Genomic DNA, 6,706 nt, shown 5'->3' on the forward strand with positions numbered 1-6,706 from the left:
AATGTAGAACACATACCTGAACGTCAAGATTTCCTGACATAGCCAAAGAGAATCTCTGCAGCAGCCCATGACTGATGAGTTCTCTGTGACAATAATAACCCAAACCAAACCAGAACCAGTAACAACCATGTGTATGACAAGATATTTTTTAATACACTAAATTGTCTGATACTTGGAATTACCATAAGTAACAACATGCTACCATGTTATTTCCCCCTTCATAATTAGAGAAATTAAGGCTTAGAGTAGAAGTAACATTTCAGAACAGTGAGTTATAGGAATCCTGACAATCTGATCAGATTCTTCTTCAAAATGTACAAGAAACTTGACATTTTCCTCATGACTATTCAGTTGTGTTCTACACTTTAATGGCTGTCTGATTGCCCTAAAGTGACTCACAGTGTGCGTGGTAGATCTAAATGAGAAAGGAGGCAGGCTGCATTTATAAGCATCTAGGCCCTTTAGTTTATTTCATATGCATCTATAATTCCTGTGGCTCTTAATGTAAACATGGAAAAGAATACATATCTAAATAATACCTGAAGCTCAGCGCATTGTAGTTGTTTCCAGGCCATCATCATTATCACATGAAGTCCTTTAGTGTTTGATAAAAAAGAAAGTTATCATTACTCTCTGATGCAGAGTCAATTCTTACCCACACACATAAAGTTACCTCCTATGCTTCTAGCTCCTTGTTTCTGCATCTCAAACTTAGAGTTCGACCAAGTATTTTAAATTTCTGACATTTTGTCTTCCTTCTCCCAAGTTTAATTTTGTCCATTAACTTCATTTTAATCCTTTTCTCTGGTGCAAGGTAATACTTAGTTCATTTCTATAGAAAACAATATATCAGTAGAAAATATCAATTTAGTACTGTTTTTTTGGATTGTTAGATATTGTACTCCACTAGGTTATTTCTTTATTTGTCACTAGTGCTTTCAAAAGTTTATTTCCAAATACTTAAGCAGGGTCCAACTTTCTCCTTTTAGAAGTATCCTTATTTCATGTATTAACATCTACATGAATGCTGCTACTATGGGACCTGCAGCTAATTGGCACACAGAGGAGTACTGACCAAATGATACCTCAGAGACTTTAGATTGCCAATATGATCTCATTTGTGCAAAGGAATAGCTACCTACAATCCTGACAAGTCAAAGGCAGAAGTTTTAAAACAAAAGAGAGGTGACTTAGAGCTAAAAGGACATGCATGACATGTAATCAATATTAAATGGATATTAGACAAAAAGGACAGAATCCCTAGGATATAATCAACAGAACTCAAGAAAGTTAAAAAGTAGAGGGCCCAAGTGAAGATGCTTCAATCCCACTTGGAAGAGGGAAGAAAGCAATCACAAGGGGCAAAGGGAGAGAAGGACATGGATGGGTGAGAGAAGGAAGAGGAAAAGGGGAAAATGGTCAGGTATGGGATAAAGACAAGAGAGAAGCCTAAGGAGCCCCAATAATGAACAGAAATATGCAACTTCTGCAACCTCAAGGATAGGAAGTTGTGTGGAACCCTCTAAAAAGTATCAGAGACCAGGGAGTTGAGAGACTCTTAGGACTCAAAAGGAGGGACCGTAGATGAAATGCCCAACAGTGGGGAGAGGGAACTTGTAGAGTCCACCTCCAGCAGAGAGACAGGGCATCCAGTGGAAAAATGGGGTTGCCATCCCACAGTCAAAAATTCTAACTCAGCAATGTCCCTGCCTGAAAGAACTGCAGGGCCAAAAATGGAAACAGACTGAGAGAAGAGGTCCAATGATCAGCCCAACTTGAGATCCATCTCAAGGGGAGGCTTCAAGGCACACCATGCTATGGTGTGCTTACAAAGAGGAGACTACCAAGGCTGTCCTTGGAGAGACCCAACAAGCAGCAGACTGAAAAGAATGCATATACTTAATAGCCAACCATTAGATTCAAGTCGGGGACACCTCTGATTGAATTAGGGAAAGGCTAGAAGCTGAGGGAGAGGGCAACCCCATAGGAAGACCAGCAGGATCAAGTAACCTGAGCCCCTGAGATCTCTCAGACATTGAAGCTCTAACAAGGCAGTTTACACTAGCTGGCCCAAGGCACATATACAGCAGAGGACTGCCTGGTCTGGACTCAGAGGAGGGAAGATGCACCTAACCCTCCAGAAACTTGAGGCCCCAGGAAATGCGTGGGGTGGGAGGAAAATCCTCTTGGAAATGGGGGAAAGGGTGAGAGGAGTGGTATAAGGAACTGTGGTAGGGAAGACTGGGAAGGGGGCAATGACTGGGTTGTAAAAAAAAAAAGGATTTTTTTTAAACCTTTAAATGATTCACAAAAGAGTGTATGGAAGATAAATGTATAGATGTGAAAGCACTAAAGCATCTGAATAATAAGATAAAGCTGACTTGACACCTATTAAACTACCTTCTTATTTTTAAGTATTCATGAAGATAGTATATGTGACTATATATTATGTATATTTGTATGCTACTTAAGTTTAAAATAAAACATAATTACATCACTGCCCTCTTTCTTTTCATTGCCTTTCCTTCTCTAATTCTTCCACTGTGTCCCTACCTGGCTCCTTCTCAAATTCATGGATTCTTTTTTCTTTATTATTGAGACACACACGTACATCTCATAAACACACACACATGCACACACACACAAATATAAAAAATATAGAAATATTAAAATATTATTCTCTAAGGCTGTTTATTGTTACTTGTATGCATATGATTTCAGGGCTGATCACTTGAGACCCATCCACAGGGAAGTCTATTTTTATATTGTCAGTATTCCTTAGTTGCCTATCGTGCTTTCAATATATGTTGTGGAATTTGCTCTTCCGTGATAGCATGTTTATTGGTTCTGTGTTTTTATCAACTCTTGTTTGGCAAAAATATTTTTGAGATATTAAGGGTTGAGCTTCCTTGTTGTTTCTAGAAGACATGATCTCACAATAGATTGCCTGATCTTCTGGCTCTTACAATATTTTGTCTCCTTTTGCATGATGTTTCCTAAATCTTAAGTACAAAGCTGTGTTGTAGATATAGCAACTGTAGCTGGGCTCCCCATAATCAGAACATAAATGTTCATTGCATTTTGGGTAGTGGTAGTTTTCTGTAAATGTCTCTGTCTGTTCCTTAGAGAAGAGTCTTTGATGAGGGGTAAGAACTACACTCATCTGTGGATAAAAGGATAAGTATTAAGAGCACAAATAGAAATTATGATATTTTAGTAAAATGGAGGTAGAAGGTTCACATCATAATCTAACTAGCCATTTTTTAATGACTAGTTACCTAGTTTTGCAGTATACTACAAGTAGTTATCTAGGTTTACAGTACCACACATGATTCCCTTCCTGCAGAGTGGCCTTTAGTCTGATTACATAGAAATTGACTACTACCAAAAAGGAATGCCTACTATTAGACCTTTATAGACGTCATGAAAATGCTGACTGAAACTGCTGATTAAGACTACACTTCAACCTATTCAGAATGGCCATCAACAAGAATACAAACAATCTTTCGAGTGGACTTCAGAAAGCAGAATCATTAAACACTGCTACTTGAAACATTCAGTAGCCCGTTTAAAAATTAGTCTCTTGACCTCTCAAAACAACAGAAGTAGAACTACCACATAAATAGACACTTCTATACAACTCCCAAGCATTACCAAAAGAACTATCACACTAACAAGTAACTTGTATACATTCAGGTTCTGTACTATTCTTTACACAATGAGGGGAGTTGGAATAACCTCCAGATATCACCAACAGCTGTTCCTCTCCACGCTAACTGATTCAAACTGGCTTCTCTTGGACTCTGACTGAATTGCTTTCCTTGGCCTCAAACTATCTCTGGAATTCTGCTCTAATATTTTGGCTTATTCCCATTCCCTGGTTTGTTCTGTTTCCACCTGTAACCTTTAATTTAGCAATGTTGCTGGATTAAAATTCCCCTGCAATATCCAAGGGATGAACAGAGCTGGGAAAATAATATCAAATTAGGAAAAAAATGAGCCTCATGGTCAATATTTGTTATATCATTGCCAGATAAATGTGGGTCAAATTCTTTCCACTACTAAATTGCTGAGAATTGACTTTACAGAAAGAAAAAAAAACAAGAAAAGAAAGAAAGAAAAATATAAAGCTGTAAAAATTCTTCTGTCTACATGTAATCCTGAGGCTTGTTTTGATAACATAGTTTTCATCAGATCCATCATTCCCTCCAAAAGAATTTGGGTTGTACAGGAGTCTCTACTTAGAAAATGAAAGTTTCATTTCAATATGAGATCAATCTTAACATTATACATTTAGAGACAGAGAGAGACAGGGACAGAGAGAGACTGAGAGAGATGATAGATATATAGATAATAGTTAACAGATAGATGATAGATAAATAGATAGTAGATATATGATTTTAGATAAGTAGAGAGATGATAGATAGATAGATAGATAGATAGATAGATAGATAGATAGATAGATAGATAGATAGAAGATAAATAGATGTATAGTCCTCATTATTTATAGTTGATGAGAAACATTTATCAGAGATTGTAAAAAAAAAAAAACACTAATACAATCCCAAAATTCTAAATTTCATGTTTCCAGTCCCCATTGCAAAGCAGAATACAAATTACCTGTATAATTGAATGACTTCTGCATCAGATTTTTTTCAGTGGTGATTCAATTGCAGATTAGACCAGCATGTATGTTCAGATATTCCAGGAACCATGGACTTCAGTCTGAAAAATATGATACATGCCTCTCAAGGTCAGGCCTTATGCATGGTTCTCTTCAGGGGATAGTATTTCAGAAGGAATTTTTTTATTTCTTTTTTGCTTGCTTGGCCTTTTCTCCTGCCACCAGAGTTGATTTACCCTGATAGTTCTCCCACTCCCACTTCTACCATTGATAGCATAATCAGCATTTCTATTGTAGATTATGGAGCAATGGTTTGCCAGAAACTTGCTCAGCTTCCAGTGCAAGACTGGACTATTCAGACGCTATTTTGTAAACTGCCTAACTCTAGATTATTATTCCCAATGAAAAACAGCTATTCTAGAACTAATTAGACTGTTGAAGCATACAATATCAAGACCCAAGGATAAGGTTCTCAGCATCCCAGATGTAATTTGTCTATCATTATTTTAAAGCTCACATGAGAAATAAATTTTGTATATATGTGTGTATATATATACATATATATATGTACATATATATATATATATATATATATATATATTCCTTCCCTCATTTCTTTTATCTAGAGAACCAGTCTAAAAGTGTGTGCATGTGTGGGTATGTGTGTGTGTGTTGTGAATATAGAAAAACATGATACTCTAAGTATATTGTACATTAATACTTTATTTTATACAACTTACATTTTATTTTCCTGATTCAGGACCTCCTCAAAATGCATAGCCTCTGAAGAACTGCCCAACAAGAGGCAATTATGCCTGGAAATAGAAACCTAGCAAAGTTAGTAATGCAATGGATCTTGGAGAAGAACCTATAATGGCCATTTTACTAAACAAGCATTGCCTTAACTGTGTTCTAAATAATTGGTCTTATACCCAAGGAGAAGTGTAGTCCTTACTCCTTATGAACAAGAGTTCCTCCATAATGGATGGATACTACTACAAAAACAAAACAACTCTCACACCTAAGGCTTACAGATCATTGTAGAAGGGGGTGTGGAAAATTGTAAGAGATGGAGTATCAGGGAATTGGCAATGAGATTGTGACTTCTTGTAATGTCAGAATCTATACTCATAAAGTCTCACCGTGATTGACTAAACATGAGCTGAACAAGGACAACAGAAATAGACATGATGACATGGACAGGGGACAGCCTAAGAGGTTTCAACCCAACCCAACTACAGACAACTAAGAAATTCTGATTTTGGGAGAAATAGTCTTCCCCAAGAAAGAGCAAATTAATTGGTTATCCAGTACCAAATGGTTAGTCATGCAAACACTTTACAAGTGTTATAGAGACTGACCAGGTTGTATTTAGAAATGTGTGTGTGTGTGTGTGTGTGTGTGTGTGCGCGCGCACGCATGTTGGTTGCCGATTTGTCCCTTTGATGGTGTACTTTGCCTTACAAAAACTTTGTAGTTTTATGAGGTCCCATTTGTCTATTCTTGATCTTAGAGCATATGCTATTGGTGTTCTGTTCAGGAACTTTCCCCCTGTACCAATGTCCTCAAGGGCCTTCCCCAGTTTCTTTTCTATTAGCTTCAGAGTGTCTGGCTTTATGTGGAGGTCCTTGATCCATTTGGAGTTGAGCTTAGAACAAGGAGATAAGGATGGATCAATTCGCATTCTTCTGAATGCTGACCTCCAGTTGAACCAGCACCATTTGTTGAAAAGACTATCTTTTTTACACTGGATGTTTTCAGCTCCTTTGTCAAGGATCAAGTGGCCAAAGGTGTGTGGGTTCATTTCTGGATCTTCAATCCTATTCCATTGATCTGCCTGCCTGTCACTGTACCAATACCATGCAGGCTTTAACACTAGTGCTCTGTAGTATTGCTTGAGGTCTGGGATATTGATTCCCCCAGAATTTCTTTTATTGTGGAGAATACTTTTAGCTATCCTGGGTTTTTTTTTGTTATTCCAGATGAATCTGAGAGTTGCTCTTTCTAATTCTATGAAGAACTGAGTTGGGATTTTGATGGGTATTTTGTAGAATCTGTATATTGCTTTTGGCAAAATGGCCA

This window comes from Apodemus sylvaticus, chromosome 5 (genome assembly GCF_947179515.1).
Source record: "Apodemus sylvaticus chromosome 5, mApoSyl1.1, whole genome shotgun sequence".
Taxonomy (NCBI): Eukaryota; Metazoa; Chordata; class Mammalia; order Rodentia; family Muridae; genus Apodemus; species Apodemus sylvaticus.